At 37.2% G+C, this 12,275-nt stretch overlaps 1 long non-coding RNA gene across 2 annotated transcripts in view; it reads right to left on the reverse strand.

Annotated features, from left to right (window-relative positions):
- LOC135209237 (uncharacterized) overlaps positions 1-12,275 on the reverse strand; it is a 108,674-nt gene that overhangs the window by 46,977 nt on the left and 49,422 nt on the right. The window lies entirely within an intron of this gene.

Consider the following 12,275-nt stretch of genomic DNA (forward strand, 5'->3'; position numbering starts at 1 on the left):
AAAAAAAAAAAAGCGGGACAAAATTCATAAAAGTAAATGAAAAAAAAAAAACGGGAAATTTTACTAACTTTAAAAAAAGCGGGAAATTTACTAACTTTAAAAAAAGCGGGAAATTTTGCTAACTATAAAAAAAGCGGGAAATTTTGCTAACTTTAAAAAAGCGAGACTGATCACATCATTATTCCTGACACTTCGGTATGATTCCGTCATTCTTTATTTTTAAGGTTACATTGATTCTTACACGAATCTGAGTCTTTTTAGTGTGTAGATTTACAATAGATGGAATATTCGCACTGTCAAGTTTATCTACTAGTGTCTGGCATATTGGAGGTCTGGGCGAGTTTGAGATTCGTCAGACAACTTTCGCTCGATTCTCTGAACTCTAACAGACGCGTTTATGGTTTCGTGTTCTTCTTCCTCCGGACCTCAGTAAAGACGACTTCGTTCTCGCCTTCAACAGGACAAAAACAAACATAAAATTCAGGCCATAGCCAAAGCGCTGAGGGGAGGGGGGGGGAGCTATGACGTCATTCAGCGCTGAAAGGGAGGTTGAAAGAGTAGGAAGGTTTGGAAGGTGTAATAGGAAGAAAAACTCCCAGTTGCATGCAACTATGCAGCAATTGTCAGGAGACAGGAGAGGGAGGAGAGTAAGATGGAAGAAAGAGAATTTCGAAGGAGGTGCAGTAAAAGGAATGAAAGGGGGTTGCATGTAGGGGCCAAAGGGACGCTGCAAAGAATCGCCAAGTCATGCCTACATTTTAACGCGCAAGGTGCACTGATGGCACTACATTTTCTAATGGAATCTGTTTATTAATTTGTCGGGTTTAACCTTGACATTCTCTGGGCTTGAATGGTATGTGAATCTGTGCTTATCTCGACAGATGGCATCACAAATGGATAAAAAATAAAGAAAAAATAAAAACTGGGAAGAAGAGAGAGTGGGTTGCCAAACCACACTGAAATCTACAACAGACCTTAGGGGTCACGTGCGAGCAGCTCCAATGAAGTACTTCAGTTTCGTATTCGGTAAAGTATTTATTATCATTATTATTACTATATAATTTTTCATATACTTTATGTTAAGAAAAATAACGTAAAACCCCTGAAATTAAACCAAGAATGTGACACTAAAATCTAAGGTGGTATTATTATTATTATTATTATTATTATTATTATTATTATTATTATTATTATTATTATTCAGAAGACGAACCATACTCACATGGAACAGGCCAACCAAAGGGGCCACTGACTTGAAAATCTTAAAGCTTCCAAAGAATATTAAGGTGTTCATCAGAAAAAAGTAAGAGAAGGAAAAGGGAAATACACAAAGAAGAGATCTCACTACTAAAAAATAAAAAATAAAAAATCAACGGGTTCATCAATAGAAAAGAAAATGTAAGTATATTATGAGAATGCAAGACATCCTCAGTAGGGCATACTCAGTAGGGCATCCTCAGTAGGGCATCGTCAGTAGGGCGTCCTCAGTAGGGAGGCTGTTCCACAGTCCAACAGTGTGGGGATAAAGGATCTCTGGAACTCTCTTTTTGGACGTGATCAACAATACCTGAATTCACATCACGGCTGAATACGAAATACTATTCCCCTAGCATTAGAGTACATTTTCTTTTATCTATTTGTTAATTTATTTATGCATTTTTAAAAATAAAATAAGTGAGATCTCTTCTTTCTGTTTTTCCCTTTACCTTCTCTTACCTCGTACTGAACGCCATCATATTCTTTGGATGTTTGAATGTCAAGTCAGTGGCCCCTGTGGTGGGTTTGTTCTATAAGAATAGGGTTCATCTTCTGAAATAATAAATAATCACAATTATATGCTAAAGACTACGAAGAATAGATAAAACCTATTTATGTTTATTTAATCCATCATATGATGTTAGTAATATAGTAAATAAACAACTTTGAAAGCTTGAATTTCAAGTCAGTCCCCTTTGGTGGGTTTGTTATATATGAACAGGGTTCATCCTCTGAATAATAATAATAATAATAATAATAATAATAATAATAATAATAATAATAATAATAATAATAATAATAATAATAATAATAATAATAATAATAATTGACAATTATATGCTGAAGACTAGAAGGGAATACAAAATACTTATCGATTTTTGTTTAAACCATCATATAATGTTAGTAATATAGTAAAAAAAACACTTTGGAAGTTTGAATTTCAAGTCAGTGGCCCCTGTGGTGGGTTTGTTCTATATGAATAGGGTTCATCTTCTGAATAATAATAATCACAATTATGTGCTGTAGACTATGAAGAATAAATAAGACCTATCCATTTTCATTTAAACCATCATAATGTTAGTAATGCAGCAAGAAAAAAAAAAACGAAAATCTTGTTATTCAGACTGTGCTGGTCATCAAGAATTATCCAGAGACACTTTATATCACGTTCCTGTCCGATCTTCAGATTTCTTGTTCATTCTGGTTTGTTGTGGTTCTGCTGCCCATCTGCTGCCCATTTACAGGCCGCTAATCTTGGGCGTGGATCACGGAGATCAGGTGGGCAGCGTTCCGTCTGTCTATAAGGTATTATAGTAGAGTGAATCATTTCTAAATTTGAGGAACTTTCGATAATCCCATTGGGGCGGGGCGAACAATGGAGCCGTTCACGCTAATATCAAAATCGCTATTGATGAATTTGAACCAGAGCGTGAATTTGAAGAAAGGTAAGCTCGCACACAGAAGCCACAACACGAAGGGGTCCAAACTGACTCGACGCCAGTGCCCAGTGGGAGCTGGAGACGAAATCCTTCAAAGTCTGTTAAATAAACGCCAGTCATGTTCCCTAGAGCCCTCTCTCCATATGCGCTGCGGAAGCTGATAATCCAGATTGATCTCCGGGGTTGACAGAATGCCCAAACCCTGCCTGCCTGGACTCTGTGACCCGCGCATTGGATTATAACGGGCAGAGGGGTGACAAAACAACAACAAACCACAATGGGAAAGAGGTCTGAAGATCAAGCAGGAACCCAGTAAGATTTAGACGGAACAATGGATGACCAGACGTTCTAAACAAGGCCCGTCATCGAGGCCACCGACCCAATTGTATAGCTGTCGTACCCAATAACACTGGCACATGAAAGCCAAAGTAGCCCCATGATTGTACATACCGTAAGAGTAAATATTATACGATCTTCCTCTTCATCCTTGTGGTCAGGGGTCTTCCTCAACTGTTGCAGGATTCTAGTACCGTTAAACGGAGACGAGTTCCATCAGAAGCCTCTATTTCCTTATTTCCTATATTTCTCGAACGCCAGCCACTCTCAAGGTAATATTACAACAACTGTGCTTTTGGCTGGTTATAATTTCACACTTCCTCTACTCTCCAAAGCACGAGGCTGCTATACTTGAAGGACAAGCTCTATACGCTCCTGGTCGCTTTTAACTGGATCTTATTGCTACTGTAACATTGGACGCTCTTCCGGTAAGCCTGCATTGCAACATGCCCTTCGCTCCATCTGGTTCCAATGAGAGCATCTTACTCCATCTGGTTCCAATGAGAGCATCCTACTCCATCTGGTTCCAATGAGAGCATCTTACTCCATCTGGTTCCAATGAGAGCATCCTACTCTATCTGGTTCCAATGAGAGCATCTTACTCTATCTGGTTCCAATGAGAGCATCCTACTCTATCTGGTTCCAATGAGAGCATCTTTCTCGACAGTAGTACTGACGCTGAAATGAAATGATTCAGTCGACGAAAATATCAGAGATTCCACAAGGCTCTTTCGGGATCTAGGTACGAGCAGTGATTCATTTATAGGTTTGTTTGTATATATGGTGTTTTTACGTCGCATGGAACCAGTGGTTATTCAGCAACGGGACCAACGGCTTGACGTGACTTCCGAACCACGTCGAGAGTGAACTTCTATCACCAGAAATACACTTCTCTCACACCTCAATACAATGCCGGAGAATCGAACTCGCGGCCACAGAGGTGGCAGGTCAAGACCATACCGATCACGCCACTGAGTCACCTTATTCTTCGGCCACGCTGAACACGACTGCTGTGACACCATTGCTAATACACGATCAGCCGGGATATGAACCAATCAGTCCTTCTTTATTTCATATATAAGTCAGTTTCCCACCAAGAATGTGGAAAAAGAAAAAAAAAGTTTTATCACAATGTTCCTGAAACTCAATTTGTTGTCATCTTTGGACAGAAAACCAAATTATATGCAATGATTTGTAAAAAAAAAAAAAATAAATAAACAGCAGCATTTCAGGGTTATAAGCTATTCAGAGCCGTAAAGAGTTCATCGAAGAAGGACACGAAACCGAAGCTTCTGTATCGAATAGCATAGCATATAGAATTTAGGCCGAAGGCCAAGCGCTAGGACCTATGAGGTCATTCAGGGCTGAAAAGGAAATCGAGAGTACACAGGATTTTAAGGTGTAACTGAAGTAAAACCTCAAAAAATTTGCACTATGAAACCATTGCTAGATGGTGGAAAGTAAGATAGAAGAGACTATGAAATGGGGTACAGTAAAAGGAATGAAAGGGGTTGCAGCTAGGGATCTAAGGGGCGCTGCAAAGAACCTGAAATAATGCATACAGTGCACCGTATGGGGTGCACTGATGGCGCTACTCACCTCACGGGGCAAGCTTCTCGTGTGGCATCTTTGCAATTCGTCAAAATCATCCAAATCTCTCGGATTTGGTGGTCGGGAATCGACGAAATATTCGCTGGAAATTAATTATATGAAATAGATACTGAGAACATTCCAGATACGGCCACTAGCCACTGGACACCTCCAGATCACCAGGAATGAAGAAAATGACGAGAGAAGTGATTGTAGATTCTGCTTCTTCTAAATATAACTACTAAACTTGTCAGTATTCAGCCAAGCTTGCAGGACCGAATAAGGCCGCCGACGCTTCTAGATTCTACCATGTCCGCGGCGCGAAGTAAAGCATAGCAAAGCAAAGCAAACTAAAGCAAAGGAAATGAAAGGAAAGCAAATTAAAGCAAATTAATGAAATCAAAGCAAAGCAAAGCAAAAGAAAACAAAACAAACAAAAGTAAAGAAGAAACAATGCAACGCAAAACAAAACAAAACAATGCTATACAAAAGTAAAACAAAGCAAACAAAAGCAAAACAAAACAAACAAAAAAAAGAAAAAACAATGCAAAGCAAAACAAAGCAAAGGCGAGCAAACAAAAGCAAAGCAAAACAAAACAAAGAAAAAACAATGCAAAGCAAAGCAAAGCAAGAGCAAAGCAAATTGGCTGCTTCTTAGCGCCTTCGAATTCCAACCGCCTCCTTCCTTCGCCAGCCCCTTACCTTACCTTACAGACCTTACATCTTGTTCGGGTTGCCCCAGGTCCCTCAGTGTGAGGACCCTCTAATGTCTACCAGAGAGTTGCTAGTACATCTTCCGGTATATTTTGCATCTTCCCAATCTTGGATGGTCTGGGATGCAGTTTAGATATTTGTCGAGCTTATTCTTAAACACATCTACGCTCACAATCCTGATATATTCCTCAGATGAGCTGGCAACGCATTGAATAGAACGCTGCATTATCGATGCTGGTGCGTAGTGGATTAATGTCCTGTGTGCTTTCCTTATTTTTCCTGGTATGTGTTTTGGGCACTATTAATCTACCTCTGCTTGCTCTTTCTGATATTTTTAGTTCCATGATATTTCTGCTATTCCTTCTATCTGTTTCCATGCTGAATTATCATGTAGCGTTCTCTTCTCCTTTCTAGACTATATAATTTTTAAGAATTGTAGTCTTTCCCAGTAGTCAAGGTCTTTAACTTCTTCTATTCTAGCCGTAAAGGACCTTTGTACACTCTCTATTTGTGCAATTATCTTTGATAGTGTAGGGTTAACCATATCATATTGCAATATTCAAGTGGCCTACGAACATATGTTTTATAAAAGCATAATCATGTGTTCAGCCTTTCTGTTTTGAAGTGCCGTAACAACCTTCCCATTTTTGCTTTACATTTTGCCAACAGAGTTGCTATTTGATCATTGATTAAAACATGTTCTATTCATCATACACCAAGGTCTTTAACTGCTTCCTTTATTTGTGATTGTCTCATTATTAGGTCCCTTATATGCATATAGCTTTCTTTCTCTGTCTCCATAATTTATTGATTCAAATTTATCAGAGTTAAATACCATCCTATTTACCTCTGCCCAAATCATATACTTTGTTTAAGGTCTCTTTGTTAGAGCGTTCTATCTTCATCACAAGTAATTTTCTCTACTTATTCTTGTGTCATCTGCGAAACTACTCACTACGAATCCTTAACATTATTGTCTATGTCTCTCAATCATAATAACCAACACCCAGTATTGCAAAAGCTAACACCGTTACTTGCGCACACCAGATATACCTTGGGCTTCATTCGATTTCTCGTCGTTTTGCATAACTATCTGTTTTCTTTGTGTAAAAATTCTTTTAACCATCTTCCTACTTTATCCACGATATTGTGTTTTTCTAATTTTCTTCGCTAATATATTATGGTCTACTTTATCAAAAGCTTTTTGCAAAGTCTAAATAAACCACATCTGTTTCATTCCGCTTTTCATATTTTTGAATATGTTCTCTACGGTGGGGACTAACAGTTGGGTTTGTGTAACTTTTTCCGGGTACGAAACCATGTTGTCCTTTTTTATTAAACAAATTATTTTTTATTAAATGTTTCATAATATTTTTCTTCATTACCCTTTCATACACTTTCATATGTGATGTTAGACTCACAGGCCTATAATTACTGCCTCTAGTCTTGATCCACTTTTGAAAGTAGGGGTAATAATATGCTAATTTGTGCTCATCATAAATCTTGCCTGTATCTAGACTTTGTCTTAATAATATTGCAAGTGGCTTTGCGATAGAATGAACTACTTTCTTTAACAAAATAGCAGGAATTCCATCAGGCCCTGCAGCAGCTCCATTTTTAATTTCATTAATAGCCTGCACAATATCAGCTTCATTAATATCTATGTCAGCTAAATATTCACTATTTTCATCCCTTACTTCTATATCATTATCTTCATTATCTATTCTAGGGGTGAATTCTCTCTTATATCGTTCTGCCAGTATGTTGCAAATTTCCTTTTTTTATTTTTTTTCATTCGTTAATCTCCCTTCAATTCTTAGAGGGCCTATTTCTATTCTTCTTTTTATTCATCTTCTTCGCAATATGAGTATAATAGTTTGGGATTTTGCTTGATATTTAATAGGGTTTTTCTTCCAAGTCCGTTTTTCATTTTCTTTTGATTGTATAATCTTTTGTTCTGCATGCTATCTTACTTTTTAGTTCTATAAACTTTCCATGCATTTTTTTTTTTTTTGCTAGACCTTTTTTCCACTTTCTGATTTTCTGGAACAAGATCCTTCTGTCTCTTGGTATGCATGACTGATGTTTACTTTTCTTCTTCGGTATATATTTATCCACTATTTTCTCTAATATTTTATATAATATCTCCGTATTTACCTTTATGTCATCACTTACGAAAATATTATCCCAATCTTTGTTTAATTCTTCATTTATTTCTGACCATTTTATATTTTTACTGTAGTTGTATTTTCCATATCCTTCCCACTTTTTCATTTCTTGCTTATCTCTGTTTTCACTTGCTTTGGAATGGACTGTTAATTCTATGACATTATGGTCTGAAATACTCGCATTATAAACTATTATTTCTTTAACATAATTCATCTCGTTCACAAATACTAGGTCTAAAGTATTTTCCTTTCTTGTTGGCAGGTGATTTATTTGTTGAATGTTGTATTCTAGTAGCATATCTAATAGCTTTTCGAATTGCCTCTTATCTTCTGCACTACTATTACTCTCTTTTTTATATGTATAAGTACATCCACAATCTCCTATTCGTTCTTTCCAGTCTACGAAAGGAAAGTTGAAGTCTCCAGATAGGAGAATAGTCCAGTCCTTGTGATTTCTACATATATCATCCAATTTTTCTATTATTAAGTCAAACTCTTTAGTATTAGGAGGTCTATATATTACTATGTTCATTAGTTTAAACAAAAGACAGATCAAACAATCATTGTATCAGTGTCATAAAAATCAATGTCATAAAAATCCACAATTAGATATAAAACTGTCTTACTAAGTCAAAAGGACAAAGGGAAAGACTTTCGAACACTTGAACGGTGTTCCTCATCGGTGTTTGAAGTTAAAATGTCATTGCTTTTGTCTTTTACACAGCGATACAGTTTGCTATACCATCGTGGAGTTTTCTAATTACACAAACTGTTTCTCTCGAGATTGTGAATTTCTTTGCTGTACAATGTGTGAAGCTCTCTAGACTTTGAAAACATTATTAACATCGCCGTGGAGATTATTGTTTCCTAGAAAGTCACGTGATCACTACGAAACAAGACAGTTAAACACCTTTTAGATTCATAAAAAAATAATACTAACAATAAAAAAGGGGACAGGGATTCATCGGATGATTTGAGGCTCTGTCATTTCACCCAATCAAAAATAGCCACCGAGTCCTTCAATCAGCAGAATAAGTGATCAAGTCGAACTCTTCATATCAATGAGTTGGAGGAGCTGCAACACTTTCAGTTCTGCCAAAAATATCGAATGATTCAGCATTTCCTCATTGAAATTCCAGCGCCAGAAAGGCCACACAGGGTCATTGCAATTCTGCAAAGCACCGAGTTTTCATGCGTGCTATTTTTAGCTGCTGTGATTCTCAGGCTGAATGCAAATCGAATCACATTTACAGAGAGGACGATTTGCGACTGAGTTATTATATCTATCATTCATATCATGCGCTTAGCTAAAAGGCTAAGTTAAAAAGGAAAATATCTAACTTTCTACCTGCCATACTATCTACAGTAACAAATTACAAAATTTACATTTACAATACATGAAAACCTGAAATCATACAAGAAACTGCTGCTTCGCTTCGATTACAAGGCGGGATAAAGAGGCTGAGTTTCTAATCATGGAAGTGAAATTCATAAATGCCCAGAATCTTTATATATATATATATATATATATATATATATATATATATATATATATATATTATAGTCTTATCAACTACGGTCTCTCACTTCTGGGCAGCTCGTGAGATGAGGGATGAACAGGATTTTATACCGGGATCAAAAACCCCCGAATTGAGGGAGGTGGGTTAACTCTAGCCTAATTAAAATTCAGATTAAACTAGTTTGCCAACGCGTTGTTTGAAGAAGCCAGATTTCTTGAACTGTCAGTTTCACATAGTGTAGCAGTGTGTCAGCAGTATTCAAACTAGAATTGGTTAGGTGAGTTTAAAAGATCACTTTGGAATATGCAGTGTGTGTGTGTGTGTGTGTAAAAGCACGGATTCGGTGGGGCCTTAGCCTTAGCCTAAACCAGATGTCCTAGGAGCCAGACGGAGCCAGATTGAAGGTTCATTGGCATTCTAAACACAAAGCATCCCTTGGTTTAGAAATACAAATGACTTCTACGTTTGTCAGGTAGCACACGTAAAATCAAGCCAACTCTGCTTCACGAGAGAGAGAGAGAGAGAGAGAGAGAGAGAGAGAGAGAGAGAGAGAGAGAGAGAGAGAGATAATTCCTGAAGATGACTTTGCTCTGATGTAGCACATAACAAAGATATCTAGGTCAAGATTGGTTTATCTTCGCCGGCAATACTAAGAGAGAGAGAGAGAGATAAATTTCTATCATATCCCCATTTTCACCTCTCCAGACTTGCTATATCGCCTGTCAATTAAAAAAACATCGCCCCCTGAATAGTATAAATATATAAAGTGAAACCTGCAAACCACAAACACGACTGAACCTACGACCGTCAGGGCGTCGCTATATTGGTCGCGTCACCTAAAAATAGCACCACGGGACCAAGAGACTGAAATACTACGAATGGGCCGAGCGAACTAGTATTCTCATTAAGTTTAGTTCCTCATGAATCGCCCGATCCGTTGCGACAATGCTCGACGTTCAGTGAAAATGAAGGATAGCTGGATCAAGGTATATAGAATAATGGGAGAGAGGTACAGTCACTTTGGTCGCGGGGGGTAGTTGTGGGGTATTTCCGTGACAGGCCTGGAGGCCAGGGTGGGAGCGGTCAAGGCAAGTACTACCTTGGGAAACTTAAGTACCTTGGGTCGAAGAGATTAGGCCTGTAAATGTCCTTTTCACTCTGTTATCCTTGTATACGTTTGGTGTTCTTTTGAATTCATATAGGTCATTGTACTACACATACAAAATCATAGATTGATAATGTTTGGCTCTCTAATATATATTAGAAACCTTAAATTAATATGCTTGCACAGGACTTAAAAAAATATTCAATTTGCATTTGACTTGGCATTTATTTACAAAATGCTTATGTATAATTTAACAATCACTTATTAATAACTAACATAGATAGACATAGATAAAACATAACAGTATCTGGCTTCATAATGGAAATGAAAAATACTTAGTAAAAGTGAAAACAAACACAATTTTTAAAATTTTCATGGCATTATTTAGTTTAATTTTATGCACTTTTTTCTTTTTTTGCCTATTTGATAAAATTTGGGCATTCAGAGCTCTCATCCTAAAAAACGTCTGACATCTGACAAAAAACAATATTACTTTAAAAGGGCAAGGATAAAACAATTTTCAATATGGCGTGCCAAGTCGCATAATACTCCCATTGCCTGGTCTCAGTGTATTTTCTCCATTGTATGTTTGAAACATTTTTTCCGTTACCTTTAATTTTTCAAATAACTCGGCACTTAGTTCCGTTAATTTATCATCATGTCGCTCCTACTGCACTAATAACCAGGTACCTTTCAACTATTTTGAGTTTACATTCCATAAGAAACTGATTAATCTGGAAAATTTAGATGCCACAATAACCATCCAACATTATTCGATAAGGTCCTTTCTTCGTCATGCAACATTCTCTAAAGCTTATTTCATAGAAATTTCATTTTTCAAAGTGTTTTCTTGAACTTTCTTTTCTGGCGGAATCTTCTCATCTTCAGTAGAAAGGCAAAACACCAGTTGCAAAGGGAAAGAAATCATAAGCCTCTACTTTCAAGATCGGCGGAATTAAAAAAATTTTGAGTCATTTATTTTTCATAACTTTTCTTTTGACTGAACATTCCTTCCGGACATATTTGAAGAATCGCACCTACCTTCATCGAAGTTACAAATTTTTTGCCAGTTATTAGAGTTTATTGTTTTGCCTCAAGTGTAAAAGATACCTTCATTCTGTGTTTGACTTCATCTGGCTGTAAGCATGATCATAATCGGTTGCAATCCCAGTTTGTCTAAGACAGCCAAACCATTTTTCCAGTCCATCTTGGTTATAAGTCTGGAGGTAATTATGTATGACTAACATCATATTTACTTTTTCAAACTATCAATGGCAACCATTTGGCAAGGATTTGCATGACCACAATAAGTCCCTTTTGGAAACTGATCAGATTTCTTTTATTCTTTTGCTTAAACAAAATCCGTATTGGTTTCAGCAGTACCACTTTCATATTGTCAAGGATTTTATTCTTTGTTCAGATCAGGTTGCATTCCCATGAAGGTATTTATAGATTTTTTTCCTTGGTCCATAAGGTACCCTTGAATTGAACACATCAAACCAGGAGTCGGCATCTTTAGAAGACGTCCCTTGTACTATTTCCCGGGATATTGCGCGTCAATAGTTCCTGACTTTCATAAAAATCTAAAGCTTAGATGTTGTTTCCCAAGAAAAGCTGCAGACGGCTTTCGTCCTCACATTCATACGCTGGAATTTCAGTTGCTTGGGGCTCGCTGAATACCAAGGTAGTTCCTGCTTGCAGGTCTTCTTTTATTTTAATGCATTTTCTTCAAAATGTTTACTGCATATGCGACGAGTAGTAGGGTTATAGTAGTTCCTTTCTATTACAAACGATGAAAACCCATTTCCGTCCTTGTTTCCTCATCACTAGGGAATCGGAAAAAAGGATCCCCACCCCTCCTTTTTTCTACTATTTGAATAAAAACCAAAACACAGCACAGTTGTTTTGGCATTAATTTAAATAATTTTTAAATGTAGAATTAATTTATTTAAAAATAAAAATCAAAACTATGGTTGTATTTCGAAAGAATGTAAAACTCAAATCAATTACAGAAGATGACTGAAGTGGACCTGTGGAGTATACATTTTGAATGAAACGGTAGCAGCGTGACTTCACTACGCCCTGACCTGGCCCTCCAGGTGATGCAGCTCTTGGGAGGGGGATAAGCCGCAAACGCCCCCCACAA

This window comes from Macrobrachium nipponense, chromosome 37 (assembly GCF_015104395.2).
Source record: "Macrobrachium nipponense isolate FS-2020 chromosome 37, ASM1510439v2, whole genome shotgun sequence".
Lineage (NCBI taxonomy): Eukaryota > Metazoa > Arthropoda > Malacostraca > Decapoda > Palaemonidae > Macrobrachium > Macrobrachium nipponense.